The 27,220-nt window shown below is 44.6% G+C and overlaps 1 protein-coding gene across 6 annotated transcripts in view; it reads right to left on the bottom strand.

Annotated features, from left to right (window-relative positions):
- LPP (LIM domain containing preferred translocation partner in lipoma) overlaps positions 1 to 27,220 on the bottom strand; it is a 444,094-nt gene that overhangs the window by 342,757 nt on the left and 74,117 nt on the right. For 5 of the 6 annotated variants that reach the window (XM_048863294.2, XM_048863299.2, XM_048863293.2 and 2 more), the window contains one exon: positions 14,295 to 14,386. The gene's annotated coding sequence lies outside the window, so the exon portion shown is untranslated. Of the gene's footprint in view, positions 1 to 14,294; positions 14,387 to 26,717; positions 27,007 to 27,220 lie in introns of those variants that run through there. The other variant, XM_048863297.2, reaches the window with a different exon arrangement.

Raw genomic sequence — 27,220 nt, forward strand, 5'->3', positions numbered from 1 at the left:
TGAATAAGTTGAATAGGACTGGTCCTAGGACCGACCCTTGGGGAACACCACTAGTTACCCCTCTCCATTTGGAAAATTTACCATTTATTCCAACCCTTTGTTCCCTGTCTTTTAACCAGTTCTCAATCCATGAAAGGATCTTCCCTCTTATCCCATGACAACTTAATGTACGTAAGAGCCTGTGGTGAGGGACCTTGTGAAAGGCCTTCTGGAAATCTAAGTACACTATGTCCACTGGATCCCCCTTGTCCACATGTTTGTTGACCCCCTCAAAGAACTCTAATAGATTAGTAAGACACGCTCTCCCTTTACAGAAACCATGCTGACTTTTGCACAACAATTTATGTTTTTCTAGGTGTCTGACAATTTTATTCTTTACTATTGTTTCAGATAATTTGCCTGGTACTGACATTAGACTTACCGGTCTGTAATTGCCAGGATCAGCTCTAGAGCTCTTCTTAAATATTGGCATTACATTAGATATCTTCCAGTCATTGGGTACAGTAGCTGATTTAAAGGACAGGTTACAAACCATAGTTAATAGTTCCACCCATTGATTTTCGACCCCCATTGATTTTCACAAGAACACAATGGAGTTGGTTCTTCAGAATGGAGAGTGAGCCGTGTTTTACCTAATGCTGCCAAAGGTTACTTATGTAAGCCATGTCTTCGTACAGATCAACAGATCTTAAATAATATCCCCACTGTAATCAGCACAAATAGATTGATTCGTTGGTTTTTTCTAGAGCACAACTGATAGGTCTTCTCCTTCCAGCTATTTCTTCAGAAAGACACAAGGTGGAGGATGCAAGAGGTACCCATCTTTGCAGAGCAAGAGCACATCCCAGGATTTCACTCGCTATTCATGACTCCTTCGAAGGTGTTTTCACTGCTTTTGTGCCAGAGCGTCAGCCATGTCAGAGCTGGCTGTGATCTCATCAGACCTCGAGAAGTCAGCAGTGGTTGTTATGTGAATGGGAGACCTCCCAGAGAATGCTCCTAGGCTGCTCCAGGAATTGTTGCTGAGGATTAAATCAATGGTGTCCTCCCCCTGAGACAACGCTGACCCAGTGCTGTTTTACTGTATTCTGGATGAGAAAAGCACACGTCCTGACTACATGTGGTTATGAAATATCTCAGTATTTTCTGCAAGTGTAGGGCTGTTTACCATGGTATCATGGCCTATTCCAACCTTGTAAACGCATTCCGCCTACCTAAGCAGTGGTTTCAACTGGATACACTATTATCCTTTACTTCCCATCCAAAGACATCACTGCATATTGCTGTGTAACACAGCAGCCAAGTTCCACCCCTGAGGCGGGTGACACAATCCCTATATATAGCTGGGATGAAAGACACGATACAAATGGAAGATATTCTTCTAGTTTGACAAATGGCTGTGACGGATTTCCTCATCTCAGTCATGTGCCTTTTTTCCCAGTCCGAGCCCATCTCCCAAGAGGGTGTGACAGCCTGCAAGACAGAGGCAGTTGCTACACAGAGATCAAACCCGCAACACCATTTACTGGAAGATCATTCTCTTGTCCAAGCAGGATTCTCTTCTTTCCCCAGGGGGCGGATGTGACCTTTCGGTACTTGTTTCAGAGTAACAGCCGTGTTAGTCTGTATTCACAAAAAGAAAAGGAGTACTTGTGGCACCTTAGAGACTAACCAATTTATTTGAGCATAAGCTTTCGTGAGCTACAGCTCACTACTCGCCCATTCAGGTTCACATGACTCCCACATACAAACAAGGAGGAAACCAGTTAAAGAGACATTGAAATACATTCCTCATACAATTCCTGCCTCCCGTGATCAGGCTTCTAGACACAGGGCTTGCTCTTTTAGCAGGACCAGTAACTCAGGGTGCACACTGTATATTCCATTCTTTTGTGAACTGAATTGGAAGGGAATTGAAGAGACTTAGGATAAGTAGGTATGTCTACATCACAACCACCACCTCAACCATACAGTGCTCTTGTAGTTAAAGCCACAAGAATAGGCATAGAAAGTTCTGCCACTTGACGTTCTCCAACACCACAGCACATCACTTAGCTTCACTGTGCCTCAGTTTCCCCAGCTGTAAAATGGGGGTGATACAGCTTCCCCCACCTTGCCAGGTGTTGCAAGGCTCAATCAACAGAGGCTTGTTAAGTGCTTCCAGATCCTCAAGCAGAAGACTAAAGGCCTATTCTTACCAACCTAAAAAGAGAGGCTAGCACCTGAATGGGCCAGGAGTGATTATTAACCTCTCACATAGGCTACTGAGAAGGACTATGGCAGATAAAAGGATCGAGGCAAACTGGCAGGACAGGAGCTGTGTTCTGTCTGTTGTAGCTGAACATAAGAATGGCCAAACTGAGTCAGACCTATCTAGCCCAGTATCCTGTCTTCCAACAGCAGACAGTGCCAGATGTTTCAGAGAGAATGAACAGATCAGGGCAATTATCATGTGATTCATCCCATCAGCCGGACCCAGCTTCTGGCAGTCAGAGGTTTAGGAACAGCCAGAGCATGGAGTTGTGTCCCTGACCATCTTGGGTTAATAGCCACCGATGGACCTATCCTCCATGAACTTATCTAATTCTTTTTTCTACTCAGTTATACTTTTAGCCTTCACAACATCCCCTGGCAATGGGTTCCACAGGACAACTGTGCATCGGAAAAAACAGAATTCACCAGGAAGAGGCTGTCTTCCACGTTCCCTTTAAAAATTACTTTATATACATTCATTCTCCTCTCCCACCTCTCAATACTAACAATAAGCTCGTAGGTTTGCAAGCACTGTTCACTCTAGGCCAGCTCCACCTCCAGTGCGGCTGGAAGCTTTCTAGTAACACTAGCCTTGTGTGTGGAATTAAGTGCTCACAGAACTCAGTTACTGGAATCCCTTCCTCACGCATTACTCAGATGACATGAATACACCCTCTTGCTTCATTAAAGTTTCATTGCAGGCATGTGACTAGGTTTTATCGGATACTTAATCGAAGAGGAGAAAAGGGTTTGTGTACAAGGAGTTCACATGCAAAGCTAGACAGCAACAGCCCTTTCCAGATTTTTTTTTTTTTTTTAAGGCATCCATTGTCAATTCCTTTACATCTGTCAGCGTTATCGGACTGCAGTAAAGGAGCATGAAAAACAGCCACAAAGTGCCAACAAAGCACCTCGGAGAAAAAACGGCCACAGTTCACTAACCCTGTGCTTCTCCTTATTATCCAGACAAAAATTAAATGCAAAATCTCACAGCCACCACATTTGCTAGTTCACTGCTAGCATTGACCTCAATGGCTTCATTGCTGCGTTTGCTGCTCCTCTGGGTTTGGCTGGCTGTTTTATTATAAATGTCTCTATGTATAGCAAAACAATATCAACGGAACTGAATATAAGAATAAACTATTCAGAAACCCTGGTTGGTGCTTCCTCACCAATCCCCTGTCCAACATACTCTGCGCTTTCCTTTCGATAACACAGATACATCTGAGATTTCATGTAATTTCAATCTATTTGCATTCTTGCTTGCCTGGGGCACTAAAATCATCTTTACAGCTCTTCCACTATTAAAACTTGTCCCCTCTGCTATTCTAGGGCCAGATCCTCAGCAGGTGTAAATCGACATTGCTCCACTGACTTTAATGAAATTACCCAAGTTTACACCAGCTAAGAATCTGTACCCGATCTCAACATTTTATGCAATCTTAATATTTTGTCCTTCTTGAACATTTTAGTCTCTGAGAGGGAGGCGGGAATGTGAGTTCCGCACATAACCTGATGACAATCAACAGGCAGGTATATTGCACATTACAGCCAGATCTGCTAAGTGAGTCCAAAATGAAACTGCAACAATTTAAAATCATAACCAAGAAGGTATTGGACTGCTCCTGTACACTTGTTCAGACGGATCACTCGAGGACAACGATATGTGCTGGTAACCTGGACCTCTAACACACAATATGTAGAAATGTCCTAACAATAAAAAACGTGGATCGCATATTTGAAATGTTACAGGAATAGCATGGGATCATAAGTTACTAGCGGAGTCAAAACTATCTGCTACATCATTCTTTCAATACATGAGACACCATGCCACATGGTTTTGATATGGTTTACAGTTGCCCTTGATTGAGCAGAGAGGGGAAGTTTGGGTGTGCCGCTTCTGAAAGATGGGTAAATTGACATAGCAGAAATTGATTCATAAAATATTTTAAAATGGGAGGAGTGAAAGAAGGAGATCAACCCTCATTTAACATAAACACGTGTTTGGCTAGTACTGATAAGTCAGTCACTATTCAGAGCTCATACTTAGACTGCAAGCTCTTCTGGCAGAGCAGGCTATGTGTTTCAGATGCCTGGAGGTGGAGATTCCCTCATTCCACCTCAATATTTGAGTGCTTTCCTCTCTCCCTGTGTCAGAATGGTTTAGTTGTATCATCGAGCAGTCAGGCTAAAGGAGCTCATGCGTAGACAGGCATGGAACATTTTACAGCATAAAATTTAGATCCAGCCAGAAGCAGATTTTCAATCAGAAAATATTCCAGCTAAATACCAGCTCTCTGAGGTGTAACAGCAGAACATGGCTCTGAGACACCATGGCACTAAGTGTGCTATAGAAGCCTACAGACAGACAGATGGGCAACATTTCAGTTGGCCATAAATCCAAAGCTACATGTAGATCGGCATTTAGAGGTCGCCCCACGTGCTGAAAAAAGGAGGAAGTCTGATTCTCCATAGAAAAGCAGGTGACTAAGAAAGTTACTGATCACAAAGGAAAAGATACCAAGAAAACGAGCTATTTCAATGTGCTAGAAGCATGTGCACTTGTAAATGTGCAGTTCTGTAGACAGAGAGACTCAACTCTGCATTCCCACTTGGAAGAAAAAATAAAATAAAAAAAAAATCTACTTTCCTGCCATCAATATTTCCAAATGTTTAGGCGTTGATTTTCCTGGAACTTGTTTGGGTTTTGAACATAGTTCTTCGCAAGACATCCCCAGATTCTTGAGATTTTTTCAAGTACAGCTCCCACAAGCTAAAAAGTAAGTAGAAATTCTTTGTTTCCTCGGATATGTAACTGGAACATTTCTAGCACCTTATAAAAGATTGTTTGGTTGATCCTAACCATTCAAACATGTCTTTTAAGTCATGTAATGTACACTGTGAAATTTGCCATTTTGCTACATGAAAAGGGCACTGAAAGAAATCCCACAGCCTTCATGAAATGAGTGGGATCCTTAAGTATCATTTTTAAAAACCCCACAACACGATCAAAGCATTTTAGGGAACAGATGTTTCAAGCTTTACAAATTCCAGAGTAAGAATTTTGAAGGCATTTATCATTGCTAAATTCTTTGAGTCAAATTTTTTTCCTTTAGAGAAGTATGCATGCACTTCCCTCACTAAAGTTGATTGGAGGCGCACACAAGTATGTGTTTATTTGACTGCAGAAGTTGACCCTATAGTCCTCGAACACACAACTGTCCATCGCAATGGGTACTTCTTAGCTTTCACGACAGCTACTGTGATATGCAGCCTCAGGACCCTAAAATATTACCCATCCTGTAGAATGGACTGCATGTTTCTTTTTTAAAACAAGAGCTCCACATTAGTCAATGGGATTCAGCTCAGGAAGCTCCCCTACAGCACCTCAAAGACCTCACACCATTGTGACATGACATTCCTCTGAGGGGGACTGTCCTCAGATCAGTAAGACACTCTGGAGCGTTGGTGCCACCTGGAATACTCCCAGGACTTGAATACCCAAAGAGTCAATGCCACAAGAAACACTCTTCTAACCTGAGAATAGGCAAGCAGATAGTGTCCCATCCTATTGGGGCTGGATTTCAACATAGCAATCCATGGATCTAGGCCCTCCATGCCTTATGATTGCCCCATTCTGCCCCTAGGAATGAAACTGTCAACCTTAAGAACAAATAAATAAGAGCTACCGTGGTTTCATACAGAAGCCCATCTACTCCGAAACACAGGCTGCTGACAGCCCACTGTCCCAGTGCTCCAAGCTCCCATGTGGCTCCCCACACTGGCAGATTTCAGTCCTCAGCTTCAAAGCCCCCCATGAGACTGGCTCAAGTTCCCTGAGGAACTTCCCTCACCCTGAGTGATCGTGACCTCCGACAGCCACTGGAAACATGGAATGGCCAACATCCAGGGTTCTGCTCATGCATGATACAGAGCTTTCTCAGTGACCGGTCCATGAATCCGGACTCGCTCCTAGATAAGATCGGGATGAGTATCAACCTCCGCACCTTCAGAGCAACAGGCAAAATCCGTTTCAAGCAGCTGGCCTGTAACAATCCCACCAGTCAGTAATCCCAGGCCCAGCTGACTGGAGTGAAAAAAAATGGAGAAAAAAAGTCTGTCTGAGGCACTATGGTCCAGTAGGGCTCTGGGACTGTGAGTCAGGATACCTGGATTTTATCCCCAGTTCAGCTACTGACCCGTATGACCTTGGACAAGTCACTTTGATCTCTGTGTCTCTGTTTTGCCTCTTACCCCTTTGTCTCTGTTCCCTATTTGGCCTGTAAGCTTTGGGGCAGGGACTGGCTCTTACTCTGCGTGGGTACGGTGCCTAGCAGAATGGATGGGGCCTCTGGGCAATACCCTAGTCCAAATAACAATACTATTGTATATGCATGCTATATAATTCTGAAAGGTACTCAGGTAACCAAGGAGACTGATGGATTTCAAGGCTGGAAGGTACTGTTGTGATCATTTAGTCTGACCGCCTGCATAACGCAGGTCATTGGACTTCCCTGAATTAACTCCTGCTCCAAGTCTGGGCACCAGATGAAAAGAGACATGAGCATCAACAGAACAAGTGGCATTTGAAGGCTCCAGGACTGTTCAGTGGAACCTGTTCATAATTTTCACAGCTACAGTGAGAGCCCATTTGCCGTGAAGGCCTAGCGTGCCCGGAAACATGGCCAACTCTCCTTTGAGCGCCAAGTTCCCAGAACAGTCATTTGCGGCAACTGGGTTCCGTGTATGTCTGCATTTTCCCAGGAAGATTACCAATGTCAGTGTCTGAGTTGATATGAAAGTCTAAATATTGTACAGTACCAGATGGTTTCATAAGAGAGAGCCACAGAGCAGCACAACATTCATATCCATAAAGGGGCTGAAAGACAAAATTCATATTTAAACAGTAAGTGTTTTTGCACCCGAAAAGGGGAACCGAAATGATCAGTGCCTTTAAAATTTCACACATTCACAGAAGAGCGTGTTTGCAAACAGGGCTTCACAAGCTCATCACTTCTCTAATATGTACCCAGTTAGTTTCACCTGTTTCCATGGGCTCCCCTTCCAATTCCACAACCTGCTTGCACATCCTGTTTCACTATTAACAGCAGCTTCTGCCCTGGAGCAAATTTACCTTCACTTCTCCCTCAACAGGATTAGTTTAAACAAGGGGGGGGGGGGGTGAAGTAAGTGGTCTTACTCCGTTTTCATCCAGATCATGAGACTCCACTCAGAATACACTGTGCACTTCTTTATCATTTCCTCACCGGTCTTCTTCTTTAAATGCTTTGACCTCACAGAAATAGTTCACAATGAAATGAATCTCCGTTGTCTCCAGAGCTAACATCCGTCGCCATGGTGGGGGACAGTGATCACTATACCAGAGTAACACAAGGTTGAGGGTCTGTCAATACAAGGGTAAGTCAACATGTGCTGAGATCCAAAAGGGGAGGAGTTTCTGGAGGCCGGGGTGAAAGAGTAGAGTGATCCCCAGGTTTCGATGGTGACAAGGAGTGGGGATGGGGATGTAGGGGTGGGTGGAGGGACCCCAGAGGAGTCTAAGTAAAGGCACTCCAGGGGGACAATCCACAGAGAACGGGTAGAGAGGGAAAGAGGGATAACCAACCCCTGGGGGTGAAGGGAAGATTCAAAACAACGCGCACACCAGTGAAGGAACTTTTAAAGAAGGATCCTGATTTTAGGAACATCACCAGTGAGAGAAGATGGGGTGGGGGGGCATCTGAAGCAAATGTCTTTCATTTCAACATCACCCCAAAGGATCCACAGCACTTAGAAAAGCACGTTTGAAAAATACATCTCTGATTTCCCCCACCCGCACTTTTCCAGCATTTCTGAAAGTGGCCAACTGGCAGCCCGGAGATGGAAATTTTCTATTCGATATCTTCATAAATGATTTGGATAATGGCATAGAGAGTATGCTCACAAAGTCTGCAGACAGTACCAAGGTGAGAGGGGTTACAAGTGCTTTGGAAGACAGAATTAGAATTCAAAACAATCTAGAGAAATGGTCTGAAGTAAATAGGATGAAATTCAATAAGAACAAATGCAAAGTATTCCACTTAGGAAGAAATAATCAATTGCACAGATACAAAATGAGAAATGACTGCCTAGGAAGCAGTACAACAAAAAAGATCCAGATGTAGTGGATCACAAACTAAATACGAGTCCACAATATTGCACAAAAACCCAAACATCATTCTGGGATGTATTAGCAGGATTGTTGTAAGCAAGACACAAGAAGTAATTCTTCTGCTCTACTCAGTACTCAGAAGGACTCAACTGGAGTACTGTGTCCAGTTCTGGGCACCACACTTCGGTAAAGATGTGGACAAAAAAGAGAAAGTCCAGAGGAGAGCAACAAAACTGATTAAACGTCGAGAAAACATGACCTATGAGGAAAGACTGGAAAAAATGGTTTGTTTCCTCTGGAGAAGAGAAGGCAGTGGGACATGGTAACAGCCATCACCTACATAAAAGATTGTTATAAAGAGAAGGGTCATAAATTGTTCTCCTTAACCACCAAGGATAGGACAAGAAGCAATGGGGTTAAATTGCAGCAAAGGCGGTTTAGGTTGAGCATTAGAAAAAACTTCCTAACTGTCAGGGTAGTTAAGCCCTGGAACAAATTACCAAAGGAGGTTGTGGAATCTCTGTCATTAGAAGTTTTTAAGAGCAGGTTAGACAAACACCTGTCAGGGATGGTCTAGATCATACTTAGTCCTGCTTCTGTGCAGGGGACTGGACTAGACGACCCATTGAGCCCCTGTCCAGTCCCACATTTCTATGATTCTATGAACACTATGAGCAGCAGCTGGCTCTCCTCACGTAAACTGGGCAAAATTCCTGTTTTCACCTAGTGAGTTTTTCCCATTAGAACATTTTTATATTGGTGTGGGTGGGTGTAATTTTGCACACTTCTCCCATGTATGTGTATTTTTGCACCCTTCTTCCATGCTGGTAAATCATGACAAAAATTGATTTTTTTTTTTTTTTTAGCAACAAAACCACCCGTGGAAAATGTGAGACCCCCCCCCCCCCCGCCTCTTTGCAATAAGCCTTTTTCGTGTAGGAACATCTGCATGTGCACACCTCAGTTAAATATTTCCTAGAAATGGACCGTTTCCAATTTCGTCATCGAATGCGAGGAGAAAGCAAGTGGTCAGTAATGTTGCAGTCCACACACTGCACTCTGCCAATGCATGTCAGCTCTACTCTAGAGACACCTTGGACCAAGGGGGAAAATCTGGCTGCCTTGCCCATTCGCTCCCTACCCCCTCATTTTCTTAGACTGCCAGCAAAGACAACAAATTGGTCCAACACATAGAGCCACTTATAGGATATAGACACTGGTCCTCTGGGAACTGAACTGAGAACCAGCTAGCATTGCATAGCCTCCTTCCCCACAAGCACCACACCCACTTTAAAGAGAGTTTCACCCATATCCTAATGAGAAATGAATGACTAATCTTTTAAAAGTGTCTCAGGCACTGTCGAGGCAGGAACAGGCTGGCAAGCTGTCTAGGAGGTGAGCCCGCTCCTTCCTGAAGCAACTAACAGGTTTGGTTCTGCCTCCAGCCACAGCACAGAGGCTGATGACATCTGTGTAACTGTCATGTGCACCTCCGTGCACAAGCATTTTTCAAAAAGAAAAGGAGGACTTGTGGCACCTTAGAAACTAACCAATTTATTTGAGCATAAGCTTTCATGAGCTACAGCTCATCCGATGAAGTGAGCTGTAGCTCACGAAAGCTTATGCTCAAATAAATTGGTTAGTCTCTAAGGTGCCATAAGTACTCCTTTTCTTTTTGCGAATACAGACGAACACGGCTGTTACTCTGAAACCAAGCATTTTTCAGTGGCTCTCATGGTTCTCCTTAATAGCAAGGGAAATAATTTTGTTGAGGCTGGAGAAGGGGTTGGAACAGGGAAAAAACTGCCAAGCCACCCTAGCAGACATTAGAAGATTTTGCAGTCTTTTTGCTCAGAAGAGACACGAAACCCAAGTTAGTTCTATAATCTCCTCTACACTACATATGTAAATTGCTGGAGCTTTTACATAACAGGAAAAGAAGCCGTGACCAATTTTCAGTCTGTCCAATTTACCATTTTAAAAAAAAAAAAAAAAACCCTCCTAAAACGCTTTCCCTTTTTGTTTTTCTAAATAAAAATAATTTATAACCCTAATTCACTAATAAATACGCTGTGAACATCTCCCTAAGTAAAAGCTTTTGATAACAAATTGCCTGTGCTAACTGCTATTTTACCACTGAATTTTTTATTGTTGCTTAAGCAGTACAATTATGCTAATAAGCCTGAGAGGATGGCATGCTAAAGTATTGAATGTGACAGACAGAATACTCAATAAAATGTTCATCTTACCTGAAAATTGGAATCAAAGAGTCTTATTAGTATTTATGGATATGTCCTCTTAAACATGGTTCTTAAGAGGAATTATCTATTCGTGCAATAGATGGGGCCTTTTAACGCGGCCATTTTCCCGTGCCTTCCCGTTAGTTCATTCAAAGTGACTATCACCCCCTGCTGCTAACGTTAATTGTCTCGTTATAGAAAAAGCAAAGCTTGCTGGCCGTTTGGGCCATGTAATATAGCCAGGCACTTGAACCCTATCCTCTACACATCATATGCAGCAAGACTGTCCAAGTAGACGGAGATCTACCTTTGACAATCACATCACCTGTGAAGGATGCTGTATGACTAAACTCAGCAATAATGTCACGTTCTGCAATAATGCACCCGAGTGCTTTGACATCCTACTTTCCTCACTCGTCAGTTTCAGGTGAAAGACAGGTAGGTCTGTCAAAAGGTTATTATATTACCCGTTACAATGCTTGGAGCCCCGCGCACACACATCACCCGGAGATCTGGCCCTCAATTATTAAAACTTAAGGAATTTTAAAACTCTGATTTTCTTTCACTCAGTTCCAACAAGGGGGAGAGACCGTTTTCTTTGCAGGGTACAGAGATTAGAAGTATCCTGAGATATCTTCCTTTGTGGGCGTAGCAGAAATAGAATGGGAAAAAAAAATACAAATTTTCAGTTGCAAAATCATTCACACCGTACTTCATAGATGCTTGCATTTTAGGTAGAGGAAGGAAGGTTTCCAGATTCTGGAGAACTTGGTTCTAAGACTGACCACCACTAACTTGCTGTATGACCTTGGAAAAATCACTTCACCTCTTTGTACCGCTGCTTCACCTCCCACCTTTTGTCTGTCTTATCTAGTAAGACTGTCAGCTCTTCAGGGAATGAACTGTCTCCTTATTATGCATCTGTACAGTGCCTAACCCAATGGGACCCTGACCTTGGTTAGGGTCTCTGGGCACTGCTATAGCACAAATAAATAATAGCAATACACTCCCAGCTTGTCCACTGCCTTCCTGTGTGACCCTGGACAAGTCACTGAGCTGCTCCGTGCCTCAGTTTCCCAAGCTGTAAAATGGGAATAACGGCACCTCCCCACCTCCCAGGGGTGTTGTGAGGATAAATACATTATCTGCTGAGCCACCTCACAAACATGAGTCAATTCTTGTCCAATATGTAGCGTATAAGGTTGCAAACACTGCAGATGAGTGGTTAAAACCTACCCCAAAAGAATTGTTTTAACTGAATATTAGAAATAATTATTTTAAAAAATTCTATTAAAGGGTGTGGGTTTTTTTAAACCCAAATTATAAATTTTTGACCTACATTACCTGATATTTTCCCTTAAAAAAAACCCACTGGCTTGTGACTTCTGTGCTTTTGAAGGCTTTGGCTGTATTCATGGAACCACAGAAACTGGGCTCATATGCCGTTAACTTCTCTCATTGGTAACCAAAAACTGACCTTGACCTCTGCATACTGTCTTTGTGGAACTGGTCAGGATGGAGCCATCTAGGAACTGTTTCTATGAACATTAAGAATGGGGAAAACCCAACCAACCGCCCATCAGTGTTCGGGATTCCCAAAGTGTTCACAGAACATTCATACCAACCTAGCCACACAGTGCTAGTCAAAACACACCAGGATCTGGTAGGGCTTTGTTAAGCAACAAATACAAATTGTGTTCACTGGCACTCAGAACAAGACTTCTGTTCTTAAGCGTGTGAAAGGAAATAGGTTTTCTTTGCAGGGTACAGAGATTAGAAGTATCCTGAGATATCTTCCTTTGTGGGCGTAGCAGAAATAGAATGGAAAAAAAAAATACAAATTTTCAGTTGCAAAATCATTCACACCGTACTACAGAACTGACACCAACTAGGGTGCAATAAGCTGGAACTAAGGACTTCCTGGGTTATATTCACAGCTCTGGTATGCTTTGCTGTGTCTCCAAAGTCCAAGTCCATTGTCCAGTCATAGGGCTGACCTGCCTCTCATGATATATATCAGGCACTCGTGAGATTCTCAGGTGGAAGTCACGATGCACATGCAGTGAATCATCATCATCATCATGATGCGGAGTGAGCTTTACCATCACTTTACATGCTAGAGGGGAGACCTGGACGAGAGTTCAACATTGTTTTCTTTCACCAATGCAACATCAGAACACTAACATCTGCCCTGATAGGCAGATTTATGGAGCAGCCTTTGTAAATAATCTGACCCTGGCCCAGCCCGAAAGGAAAGAAAAAGATTGGAAATCTAGCTGTATCACTGATGTGGCACCTCAGCTTATTAACAGTTCTTGCAATGAGGGGAATGACAACATCTTAGATTTAATTGATTGTTCAAGATCAAAAAGATCAGGGGGTCACACTGTAAATTGTGTCCTTTCGTTGACGTATTTTGCTTTGAAGATCGAAGCAGAGAGTTGCCGGAGCTTTTGAGATCCCGTTAAAGAGCAAATGCATGCCAAGGTGACTGGGAAGGAGTCCCCTTTACAATTCCTGTCTCTCTCAGAGCGGCTGACAGATGCTTTCCCAAGCTCCTACCCCGTTACAATGAAATATCACAGTGGGATGCCAGCTGCCATACGGACAGCGCAACAGTAAGAGCATCCGACCTGTCTCCTGAACAGTGCATAGCACCTTTCCCAGGGTCTTGCCCATTTTAGTTGTATAAGCCCCAACCGATGGGGTTTCTTCCATCATGTGTATTTCTCTGACATTTAACCACCCGAAGAAGGTGAAATATAACATGATCTCCACCCTCTCTTGTTAGGATCTCTCAGTATAAGTGGCAGGACCACTCAAATTTCTCCCAAGCTTTCCTGGGTGACTCATGACTCCTGTGGGAGCAAGTGAGAGGTAACGGAATTTAACAGCCAGCTGGGGGACAAACCTCAAGACCTATCTGTCAGACACATCTTTCCTATAAAGGGGGTGCACACACACAAAAGCCTGCTTTGCCCGCTCTCAGAACAGGGCAAAGGAAAACAAGGAAGAATGACACCGGAGAGACAAGAAGAGAAAAATGAACTTCTAACCCATCTCAACTGACTCTAGAGATGGGAAGGGAATAAGCAGGACTCGGTGCAGATCGTTCACCTGGATTATTTACATCTGGAAATGGGCTCAGATAATCCAACGTCTAGAGGAGTTTGCATTCGAGTCTGGACCACGGTGCTCCGATGCCAGTACACAAAGGAGACTGACAGAAATAGGGACATGCAGAACTGCTTAGTGCATCACAAAAGATAACCAAACTCCAAGTCAGGGTCAGTACTGTTTCTTTTTTATCCATTAACTCACATTATATTGTACGTGAATGATGGAGGACTGTGTTAATTATCCATGGGCTTGTAGTCCTCTCCAGCAGGAAGTGTTCATTCAGGTAACAGGAACATTAAGGACAGCAGACCTATTGTTAGGTCTAAGTCACTCATAAGACAAGGCAGACCTGTCAATCTAGGTATTAATTTAGCAATGTCTTTCTAATTACACGTGTCACGCCCTTCAATTCCTAATCCTGCAGGACAAGCTTGCAAAACTATCACAGAAATGTATTAACCCAGGCACAAAATCCACTTGTCCTCCCTTTGCCATGCTAATGGCTTTTTTTTTTTTTTTTAAACACTTACCCCAGGCAAGCAAGAGATTAGGATATTGCAAGTCTGCTTTAGAAGAAGGAGCTCACATCCAACAGGTCGTACATTCACACTCCTCTGAATTTCTGCAAAAGAAAAGAAAAAGAAAGTTGTTGCTTTAGCATGGCAGAAAGGGGGATCACATGGGGAAACAGCATCCATCCTCCACTGTTTGTACCTTCTTCCACCCATAACATTAATCATAAGTAACATTCAAATAGACTGTTGAAATCAGCAGCAAAGAATGGCAGAGAAGGGCAATCTTGGGATTTAGCCGTACAATTCTCACCAACATTGATGGGCATTATGCAGAAAAATCCCTCTGCAAGGACCTAAAGCTGTGCCCTCGTATTTGGCTGCCTGAATGTGCAAAAAGCTTTCGTCTGTTCATGGGCAAAACCCAATTCACATCAGTATAATTATGGGTCCCCCCCTAAAGCTCTATCCTCCATGACAAAGGGCTTGACTTGTCTTGATGTATTGTGACAACATGCCACACACATCAGATCACATCATGACATCATCAGCTGTACTGATCCTGAAGAGATTGGGTAATGCTTTTAGTATTCTCCGAGCCCACGCTTACAAATTTGTGGGACGCACCCAGTTAAACTTGGGCCCGAAACTCAGGGTGGATGGAACCTTGCATTATTTCTGTGCCCATAAATTGATATCTACCTCCAGCTCTGCAAGACTTCTAATAAAACGGAATCTCCTTTCCAAACCAAAGGGCTTCCGTTCAATAAGGATTTTAAAAAAACTTGTGAAAAAAGAGGAGGGAAAGAGGTGAGTAGAACTGTACAGCACCAATATCCCAAAGTCTGTCCATCAGGGAGGATTGATAGTGTGTGTGTCTTATCTCCCCTCAAAGCTGCCAAACAAAAAGCAGTGGACAGAGACAATCAAGTCTACCAGGAAAGCAGCTCTTGTTAAATAATACCCCTCCACACTCATCTACTCAAAATCCTAGGCCTCTACAGAGCAGAGGCTGCCAACAATACCAAACTGCACAGTGGCTTCGCAACAGAGATACCTGTCCACCGGGGGTCAGACCTGCGAACCACCCAACCCGTGAATTAAATATACAAAGCCACGTCTCCAAGGGTTAAAAGGCCAATGCGCCAACCCAGTCATGTATCTCTTCCCTCTGCCTGCCCCCTTCTCTCTTGTGCCTTGTCTCTCACCAAGTTTTCACTGAAGCTGTTTGTTCTTTTTCAATTTCTCTTCCCTCCTTGGGTCTTTTTGCTTTCCTAGATCATTTTTCTCTTGCTGATGCCTACACTTTAGTAGGGGAATCAACTGCTGTCAGCACAGGAAAGTAACGTGGCCCCATTTGGCACAGCTATGAAAACAGAAATGTTTTTCCAGTGCTGGCGGTAGAAGATTAACAGCTGCCACAATACTGTCCCTAGCAAAATAACAATGCCAAATTCTTGCATCCCTAGAACTCTCAGCACTTTACACACAGGAGGTCAGTTTCATTATCCCCATTTTACAGATGGGGCAACTGAGGTACAGAGAGGAGATATTTCTTGCCCGAAGTCACCCAGCAGGCCAGTGGCAGAGGTGCCAATAGAATCCAGGTCTCATGAGTCCCATGCTCTATCCACTAGGCCATTCCCAGTATATGGTAACTATAGGTGGCATAGACTAACAACTTCCATCGATGTGGTGGCTTTCATCCTCAAAGATCCCAAAATGCTTCACAAACAATAGGCCTGATTCAGCAAGGTACCAAAACCCATGCCTAACTTCAAGCATACATGCAGCCCTGTTGACAGGACCAGTGCCACCAAGGCTGAGCATCTTATCTCCTACCAACATCAATGGAAGTTGAGGGTGCATAGCAACTCATATATGCATGTAGGAATCACCTCAATCTATCACGGGACTGCAACCACATGCATGGAATATAGCAGCTCTTCAACAGTACTGACCAACAGGGAAGCACTGGAAGCCAAGAAGAATACTGAATGCAACTGAAACGGCAAAGGAATTAAGTTAAATCGAATGTGATCACCAAAACTGGATTTTGGCCCAGACACTAGGTTGATTTAGGAAAATTAAAAGAGGCATTTAAAAGTTAGAGAGGGTTCTTCCTCCGTCAATTCTTGGTGAGGCAATCACTGAAGCCTTCAAGCTCTGTGAGACAGTCTGGAAGAGAAAAAGGAGGCATAAACTTAAAAGGCATTAGACGTGATTAGCTTTCGGCTTTGTTCTTCAGAGTGCGTCTCCACAGTGGTGCTTGCTGCACTTGTACATTAGAAGCCTTTTATGTCTGTGGTGAAAAGTGGCCTTATTTCCTTTGATATTTTGGGGAAGCAGCATTTTAGTTTATAAATGTCATGCTGCAAGAAGTTACAAAACAGCAACAGAGGAACCAACACGTGCCCCAGTAAAACCAGATCCAGCTGTCTGTCCATTTATCACAGTGCCTGACAGTCCTATTGCTGGAAACAAAAACACTGAGACGCAGTGTGGTTTAGCCAATTATTTCACAATGTATTTAGGGCAGGTAAATGGATAGCGATCTGGTAATTCATCCAAGTCGGGTAGGGAAGGGCGCCCGTAGGGCCCCCGCCACATTGGTTGCAGAAGTTGAAAGGTGAGTAGTGAACGAGGCAGGAGATTACAGGAAGAGAAAGGATGATCTTCTGGTTAAGGCAGCTGAATGTCACCCTGGAGAACTCTATCCCTGCAGGTGCCACAGATCTCCTAGATGAGAGGCTGGGCAAGTGACTTAGATCGTTTTCTGGGCACCCAGCTTGAAACACCTGGAGCAAATTTCCAGAAGTGCTGAGTGCTCGCAGCTGCAACTGAAGTTGACTGGAGCTGTGCTTTGACCAAAAAGTGCTATACAAATGATACCTTCTGTGAAAAATCAGGTCCCAGATGTCTGAGACTGAGCACCCAGAATTAGTGGACACTTTTGCCAATTTCTCATCTGAAAAATGGAGATAATACCACTGCCTAGCCATTGCAAAGGTACCTTCATTAACATTTGTGAAGCTTTCAGCTACTCCGGTGACAGTAGCATGGGAAAAAAGTTAATTTTGCATTCAGTGCAGGGTTCAGATGATATGCGTTAAATAAAGCCACATATTGAGCAATGAGGATAAAAAGAAATGTTAAGTAACTACCCATTCAACAAGCACCATTCATTCTGTGCACTCAATGAGTCCACGTCCTGGGGGGAAAAACAGTTTGCAATCATGTAGTCAAAGACTGTATCATAATAAGAGCTGTGCAAATAACTGATTTTTTGGTTTGCTGGCAGCTCTGAAAACCAAAACAAAATAAATAACTAAAAATGTGACTCAATCCAAGCCAAAACCAAAGCATGAACTTGAACTCCGACCTCCCTTCCCTCCCACACCATCCAGGCGAGTGCCCCAACCACTAAGCTATGGGGTATTCTGAGAGGGTCTCTCTCAATCTTTCCTGCTGAAGCGGTTCCATTTTGTTTAAAACACCTGAATAGTAAGAGAAAGAGTAAGAATGACTCTAGAGACTGGCGGTTATAGAGCCACAACACCAAGCCACTGCCACTTGAGCTAGTGAGGTAAATGGTAGCGGTAGTAGGCTGTTATCATCAACATGGAACTGCCAGTAGAGGACGACGACAGTGGGTTTCACAGCTATTTGCTGAAAGCAGAGGAACGTGGAGACTCAGGAATCTTGGGTTCAATCCCAAGTTCAGGAGGGGCCTTTGTTATAGTTGTTATAAACCCTTATTATGTGCACCCTCTCCCAGGCTGTCCTCCACCCTCTGCCTCCCATCCCTCTGCATTCCAGCCAGGCAGTTACCTCCTTCTCCACATTGGTTGGGAACCAGTTGTGGGGACATCAAGAGCACAGAAGAGAGCCTCACCGGCTTTCAGTTCCAGCACCTATTGCTCCAACAGCAACCAACAGCCAGGAGAAGCAACTGCAGAACAAGTCCTTCTCCGCCCCAGGATTAAGCATGCTCGGAACACACAAAACGCTTGGAGAGTTTAGCTGCCAAAGTCTAAACAGTCTTCACTGGGCACACGCAAAAAGATTTTTCAGGAACTTATAACTTGGCCAAAATTTCACCAGGAAAGCAAAAAGCACAACTCGGATACCACGATGACCTCCCTGCTGAATCTCCAAGTCCCTATCCCACAACGTAGATTCCAGAGCTTCTCAACAAAATGGTTAGGAATTTTTTTAACCTGGACAAAACAATCTCTTTTTCCCCTAATCTCATCTTCAGAAACTGCTGACCTGTTTTAACTGAAACTTTAAGAGGTGAGAGAAAACCAGCCTGAAACAGAGAACTGGCATGAAAAAATTGAAATCAAATGGTGGAAGTTTGACAAACTTATGAGCAACTGAAAAAAGAGTCATATAATGAAAAGTGTTCAGCAATATTAACTCTGGGTGTAGTTACCAGTTCTATCTGCAACATACTCTGACAACATCTATTGTATAGTATGATAAAACAGCTACTGTGTTTACACTGTACTTAACACTGACACATATCCAATCTCTGGAGTGCAATACCGTTGTTGGTAACAGCTCACAGACCATTACACAATAGTTTCGGGCAGGAAATAAAGAATTCTGCACCCAGTTGAACCTGTATGGGATACTATAGGTAAACACATCATAACTCATGCAAAGTGAAATTTGGCGAGGACCCCAGGCATAACCACCCTAACTTGTAAAAAGCTATGGGACGTTTAATGACAGCAATTATCAGGTGTGGTTTTTTAACTAGTCCTCTGAAAAGCTGCACTGCCAACACCACACGCACCCGCCTCACTTTCTCTTCTGGACAGGTCTCTCTGAGTTAGTATAGAAACAGCAGCACTTGCTGAGTCGTCATTCCCAAGAACATCTCCCGCAGCTTCGGGCTCTCAGAGTCCAACATCCAACTACTGGCCAGGCTTATCCCTGCTTAACTAAGGAACAAAGAAGAGCAAACAACTGCCCAGGCCGCATGGCTGAAGACCAAAGCGTAGCACACAATACAACAGTCACACACTGCTAAATCAGTGAGGGGTCACAGAAGAGAGACACGAATGATTAAAGGATTAGAAAACCTGTCTTATAGTTAGAGCCTCCAGGAGCTCAATCTATTTAGCTTAACGAAGAGAAAGTTAAGGGGTGACTTGATTGCAGTCTATAAGCACCTACATGAACAAATATTTAATAATGCGCTCTTCAGTGAAGCAGAGAAAGATCTAACATGATCCAAAGGCTGGAAGTTGAAACTATACAAATTCAGACTGGAAATAAGGTGTAATTTTTTAACGATGAGAGTCACTAACCCTTGGAACAATTTACCAAGAATTCTCCATCACTGACCATCTTAAAATCAAGAGCAGATGTTTTTGCTAAAAGATCTGCTCCAGGAATTATTTTGGGGCAGTTCTTTGGCCTGCGTTACCCAGGAGATCAGACTGGATGATCGCAATCGTCCCTTCTGGTCTTGGAATCCATGCCAGCAAGACCTAGAGTTACCCACAAGGCTTACAGACAGACCGCTCAAAATTAAAATCTGCTGCTCACTTCTGTCACTTCTATAGTGCCTGAAATTTCACACAAGGAAATGGTATCGAAAGAACTAACGCCGAGCAGTGATCAAGTCACCTCTGCAGCTTTATCTGAAATAGGAACCTTTTGCCTGTATTACCTGTTAAGAATGCTTCACTAGGCAGGGATATCCAGTCTGGTATATTAACTGAAACTTCACAAGGGAAGAGTTTCAGTAGGTGGGGGGCTGGGGGGGGGGGGGCAGAAGGGAAGGATTTCAATTTCAGGTTACCATAGAGAACTAGACCGTTTCCTGTAAGACTAAATCTGATTCATTTCTAAAAATCTGACAACGAAATATTCTCTGAAATTTACCAAAAAAATTAATAATAAGGATTTGTGTCATGTCCCTAATTTTGTGCTGAACTGAGGAGATGCTCAACCCTCTTGATTACTTTTTACAGCTCAGGTAAAATATAGGACTGCTGTCGTAACTCAGTGATAAATTTATGATCACAGTTTCACCACCTCTCGCTGCCTTGGAGGCAATAAGATGTTAACGAGGGAGTGGCATTTGGTAAAATGAATCTGAACAGAGAGTGAGTTCATTTGTCTCTGGGCCCATCTACATACACCACATTCAGACCTAAATTTAAACATCATTTCTGCTAATCTGGCCTATTATACTGCTTGGTTGGCATGGGCCAAGGAGAGCTGAAAGATCATGGCTTCACACCAAGTTCTAAGTCATTCTGGATAGAAGATGGTTTGAAGCCAGTCTGGCCCTGAGAAGCTTGCTTAGGATATAAAATAGTAACAGTACATACCTTACATTCCATCTGGGGCTCTCAAAGCACTTTACAAATATGCATGATTAAATTCCACAAACGCTGCTGAGTACCTTCTCAACAGCTACATAGCAGGAGCCTGATTCTTCAGGTGTGCTGAGCACCCACAATGCCAGCTGAACTCAAGGGGGGCTCCCAGGAAGAATGCTCCAAGAAGCTGGGATGTGTGAGACCCAAGTTTGAGTCCCTGTTCTGCCACAAACTTCCTGTGTGACCCCGGGGAGGTCACTTTGTGCCTTAGTTTCCCACCTGTACAGTGGGGATAACAGCACTGCCCTACCTCCCAGGCTGCTGGGAGGACAAACACACTGCAGATTGCGAGGAGCTCAGATACTGCAGTAACAAAGAACAGATTAGGTTATATTGGAAGCCAGTGCTCGGGAGTGCTGAAAATCAGGCCTCAAACTTGTTCACATTCACCCAGGGAGTCAGTGGGAACAGAACTCATCCCAGGTCATGGGAGTTTGGCCATGAGACCGTCCTCCCTCTGTATTTTGCACTGGAATTGTTTCAAACAGGTTTTAAGCACTGTTCCCAACCCTTGCAGCTCGTAACACCTGCTAGAAACCAGTCAACAAAGCTAGGGCCAACAGCGTCTCTCGCTGGCTCTGTGCTCTTGAGAGTACAAGCAAGGCCTCTTGCTTCCCTCTTCACTCTGTGGTGCCTTTTCCACCACTGCCTTGCCTGGCATATTGTCCTACAACCATTAATGGCACCGAGTAAACCTGTGTTTAGACCCTCTGTTTCCACATCAGGACCCCCTGGAACCACCCTCCTGCCACTTAGCAATATGGGAAGAGCAGGATGGTTGTGCAGAGGCATATTAACGCCTAGGCCTAGGCCAGCAAATTTATAATAGCAGCCAGAGGTTGCTTCCCTCTGCGCCAGTTCGCGCCCTCCATCCCTGCCCCAACTCCACCCATTCCCCGCCCCCTCCCTGCTCCTATTGGTCCCCTTCCCCAAATCCCTCCGCCAGCCCCGCCTCCTCTCCTGAGCGGGCCACGTTCCCCCACTTCCCTCCTCCTTCGCGAAGCTGTTTCGCGCACAAGCACTGGCAGGGAGCGGGGAGAAGCAGGACCCGGCAGCGCGCTCAGGGGAGGAGGCAGAGTGGAGGTGAGCTGGGATGGGGGGGCGGCAATTATTTCAGGGCCTAAGGGCAGCAAAATCTTTAATCCACCACTGTGGTTGTGACCCCCTTTGGGACTCTCCTGGGGGTCGTGACCCTGCGGTTAAGAACTCCTGCACAATACCGCACCGCCTCTCTGTCAAGTGTAGTCCTGGCACCCTTCCACAGGATGGTGTGAAACTTTATGCATTATCAGCCATGCTCCCAAGGAGCCTGTGGGAAATGGAAACGGATTACCAGTACTGTCCATCCTCCCTTTTAAGAAAGTGAAGGTAACAGCATGGAAATGAAAGCACTGCTAACTCTGTGACGCTAGAGTTTGGAAGGGGAACCCTGCAAATCAGAGAAGAAGCAGCAAGAGTAGAAACTCCTGCAACCTGTATACCCATCACCGCCCTGACGGAATGCAAGAGGCGCTTCGGGAAACGAAGACATTCGTGGACGGGAAGTAGGTTTGGTGAAGACCATGCAACTAGGAGGAAAGCCGGAGGGCACGCCTACTGGTGAAGAAAAGCTCACTTGGGCCTCAACCATAGGAGGAACGATTCAGCTTTGGGAAGGAGGACCCTGCTACTGCTGGCAAGTCCACCAAGGCCCAGGGTGTTCTCCTGGCATAAAGATGTCCCCGGGATGCTCTCACTCCCATGCACCCAGCTCTTTGAAGTCAGCGTCCTTAAAATGCTGAATACCCAAGAGAACTGGCTTCGTGGCCTCCATCTCCATTATGGGCATCTCAAAGGGCCTGCTGCTAAAAGGAGGGATGAGACTTAGGCCACAAGGCTTAGAGCTTGGAGCAGACAACTGAGGTCAGAGGTTAGACCAGCTGACTGCGGAGTCAGGACACCTCAGTTTTGTGCCCTATGTGGCCAATGAACTGTTGGGAACCTCTGTGCCTCAGTTTCCCCACTGGTAAAATGGGTACAGTGCATTCCTACCCCATGGAAATGCCACGAGGCTAAATTAATTTTTGTAAAGCAGTTTAAGTACCCCCAATGAAAAGTAGTATTAAAATATAGCATTTTATTAACAGGTGGCAATCACACCCTTTTGGCCTTAAAAAAAAAAAAAAAGTCTATGAATTATGGTTGAAGCTATAGGAGTACAGAACGCGCCGCAGTTATTCCCAATATCTGCCTTGCAGAATTCCTCAATAATAATAATAATGGGCCATGACCTTGGTCAGGGGCTTTATGGCCATCCTGCTCTATGAATAGGAGCAGCACAGAATTTCACGATATTCAGGAGACAAATGCAATATCTCTGATACCACTGGGAGGTTACGGAGGACATATTTTTGTGTTGATTGGAATTTTTTTGCCAAAAAAACATTTTGGATGAAAAACAAATGAAGTTTCTCACAAATATTTGCCACCTATTTGTTTTTCATACTCCACCAGTTTCGTAGATTTTTGACATAAGAACAGTAACCACGGGAGTTAAGTCTTATTCCCATCTTACAGCCAGCGAAAATGAGACACAGCGAGCCCTACGCGTGACTTTTCCAGGAGCCTGATCCACAACCACGAGAACACGAAGGGCACACAGAAGCACACACAGTTATAACTGCACAAACACATATCTGGTGTCTGCACTGTTTGAAAGTCAGCCTGGGAGCAATCTAGTCGAAAGCCACAGAGTCAGTGGCAGAGTCAGGAACAGAACCCAGGAGTCCTGATGTCCATCCCTTTGAGTTTAATCACCAACTTCCCAAGATCTAAAGGGCAGATCCAAAGGCAGTGAAATCAACAAGCGTCATCTGACTGGATCAGGCCCAAAGAGCATCATTAAGACCCACATTTGGCAAAGCTCGTGCTTAATATTAAGCATGTGCTTAAATGGTTCACTGAATCAGAGCCACAGTGAAGGAGTCGCTTCTTCTCAGTTTTGCCCCACTAACAATTCAAAAATATTCTCTTTCACACCCACACCTGACTCTGAAAACTAAAGACTTTGCCACACATTCAAAGGGAGGATAACTTTGAAGCCTGCACATCTGGAAGACAACATTTCTTTTACTTCTCCTGCCTCTAAACAACCCAAGTTGTGGGGTGGGAGGGGCATTAACAGCATGTGATGGAAGCTTTCATTAATGTGAATTTGACCTTCACTCCTCTTTCTTCTACTGTCACAAAGTCTTCTATGAGCTCCTCTGGATAACTTCCAGCAGTTGTTGCAAAATACAGCTTACGGAACACAGACACAGACACACATTTGGTAAGACAGAGGCTCAAAGATCTGGCCTACGCATGTTTTTTGCTTTTTTCGCGGCGTATGTAAAAGGTCTTTGCCTCGATGCGATGTTGGAAGCTGTCATAATGAAACATCCTCCTATTATAACATGGCCCAAAGGAGCGACTATTTCAGATGCCTAACAACACGCTTGCTTTTATACGAAAAACAACAGTGGAGAACAAAGTGATGTGCTACAATGTGAAAGTCAAGTACAGAAACAGCTGGGATCTCGACACAGCTGCACAGTTCTAATCCCTCGAGTACTTTCATAGTCCATTCAAGAAATAGGAAAGGACGGTGGAAAGGTTAGCAGAAAGGAATGTTTGCAGCTAAACAGCAACCTCATCTCCTCATTAGAGTAACTAGAGATCTCCTATCCCCCAGCACTGAGAGCTGGTTCAAACTTACAGTAAAAAATAAAATCATCAAAAAATGCCCTTTGGGGGGGGAAATGAAAGATTTTTCTCAAAAAAGCTGACTTTTTCAACAATGTTCATTTTTCAAACATTTTCAGAGAAAGTGTCAAAAATATTAACATTTTTCATCTCACAAACAACAGAGAACCACACCAGATACTGCTTTGATAAAAAAAAAGTGAAATATTTTTAAAAAACAAAAATGGATGAAAATGGGAAGACTTAAAAATAGAAACAATTTTGAAATATTTTTCCCTAATTTAAAAAAATAAAATAAAATAAAAACATTCAACCCGGTCTCATGGTGAGGAGCACAGCATAGGTATATTCTTAGAGACCTTTGAAGAACATTCTGCAGCCAGCTCAGGAGAACAACTCCAGCGGATCTTCAGAGAAGGAGACATGGATGCAAATCCGAACGCAGAAGATTCAGTGGTACTTTGGCAACGCCTGCAGGAGATTTCACAGCATCAGGAAGGGTCAGGTTCCGAGGTTTCCTCTGCCCCTTACTTCTGATCAGTCCGGCTAGGCTGGGAGTAGGTCCCATCTGAGAACTTTCTCTAGAGTGTAGGCCTTTCAGACAGGAATGTCTCTTCTCTCAGCCTGAACAGCACCCAGCAGAATGGGGCCCCTATCATCTGAAGGCTGTGTGTGTTACTGCTATAAAATTATTATAATAATAACAGTAGAACAGCGGCCCAATCCCCACCCCTGCGACAGTAACGGTTCCACGGCTGTCGCCACGGAGGGAGGCAAATGGCTACTTTCAGTAGCAAGTGAGTCACTGCCTCCACCCATTATGCACGGACTGTCTCGCAGTCTCACACAGACCAGTCTGATAGAGGGGTAACTCCAATGATTTGGACAGCCTTTCTCCCAATTTCCACGGGTGTAAATCAGGTCAGAATCTGGCCCTGGATCTGTAAAGCTCTTCGAGAGCCTCCTAGATTAAAGTTGCACAAGGTGGTGGATTACCTGATCTTCTTGCACATTTCACGGCCTACGACCACCTACTTCCACTTTGTCTGGCTGGTGAAAAGTCCACTTCGCACCAGCCCGGAAGCTGCCAGGGCTCGACAGAAACGTGCTCGCCCCCTTCAGCCTTCCCCATCACCACAATGGCAATGTCAGCCTGGTTCCGTCCACCCGCTTCTCCACAGGGGAGAACGTTTCGCGTTAGCTTCACACGGTTACGCTACTGGGCAAAGTGGTGTTATTAAGCCCCAGCTAGATTTCAGCCTTGCCCATTAGTTGTGCACACTGGCACCTGAGGAGGTGGGGTAATAAGTGTGAATCACTGTCTTGTTTTTTCACGAATAAAACTCCATCCACCTACCCACCAACTTCTGGGGAAAATCAAGGCTACAATTAAAATGCAGAAGGCCCAGCCTGACCAATGCCCCAGTTCAGTCCTCGCTGACCTGTTTGCTCCCCATTAAACACAGATGGAATTTAGGAGACAAGCCAGCAGGAGGCATTGACAGTACTGTAAACACAAACAACCGTGCCAGATGTGTGCACAAATACAATAGGTTCCAAACATCTTCCTTCCAAGTGGTCCCAGCCTGTGTTGGGCAACACCCAGGGCAGCGAAGCGACACAGCCAAATTACTGACTGGGGCAGTTTTAGAGCCACAATTCGGCTTTCAAATAGCCAAGAAAGTCACATGATCTAAACTGGCAGCTGGACTCCATAACATCATTTAAGGGGTTGCATTTGTGTGTGACCAGCCAATGACAGAGGCCGGGAAATGAAGGACTGGCCTGTTCCATCCCGTTGATTCTCACAAGATGGGTCCAGACCAAACCCCAGGAACCCAGGGCTCCAGAATGTTGGGATTGTACTTTGGGGTGCAGGTCTGACGTGCACCCCCAGCCCGTGTTTCTGCACAGTGTATCTAGTGACGGGACCTGCCAGTTAAGCCCTTGATGCTGCAAACATCAATGCACACATCCAATCCGTCTGCTGAGTTCAGCTGGACTATTCACATGTGTGAAGTCAGTCAAGTGTTTGCAAGCTCAAGACCTAAGCAAGGGAAGATTCAAGTTAGATCATGACTGACGTCATCTCTGGACTGAGTCTCTTCCTCACCCTCCACCTACTGCCAACCGGAAGAGACAGTTCTGGGAAAATATAATGTATAGGGAGATGACAATCAGATTGATTTTTAAGGGAAGCAAAACAACAGAATTAATGAAGCTGCAAGCAGGGCTACTCTGCAGTTAGCAAAGAGTCCCTGCAAACTGCAGGACAATCTGCCCCGAAAAGCTAACAGAAAATAAATTAACTTACGTTTGACAATGTGTTCCCTGGAGCCGGCACTCAGAACATTGGCTTCCCTCTCAGCAACACACAGTTCACGTTCTGCATTAATGGCAACACAGAGTCCATTTTCTGGGGAGAGCCAGCTCCAAGCGTGCAGTCCTGAGGAATGTATCGTATGTCTGGTATTCAAGCTGTGCTCCCTTTTCCTGTTCCATTTCTTGGCCGTATAAGGAGCTGAACACAGCAGGCCAGGTCATGGCGCACAGCCCTGCGTGCTGAATGACCCTGGACTTCCGACTTTGTCTGTCTTTGCTGGAAAACCAACAAATCCATCTAGGAAAAGCAGTGGCTCACCCAGCATTGGCACCCAGGGAAGGCAGCGTGCGCCAAGTCAGAGATCGGTTCACAAGACTTCATGCAGCGAGATGCGCGCACATACATGGCATTTTCTTCATCAAATGGGGTGTGCCGCTTGCAAACTTAACTGCCATGGATATAGCTTTAAAGGGATGTTGCCCAGGCTGGCAAGG

The sequence above is a fragment of the Caretta caretta genome, chromosome 9 (genome assembly GCF_965140235.1).
Source record: "Caretta caretta isolate rCarCar2 chromosome 9, rCarCar1.hap1, whole genome shotgun sequence".
Taxonomy (NCBI): Eukaryota; Metazoa; Chordata; order Testudines; family Cheloniidae; genus Caretta; species Caretta caretta.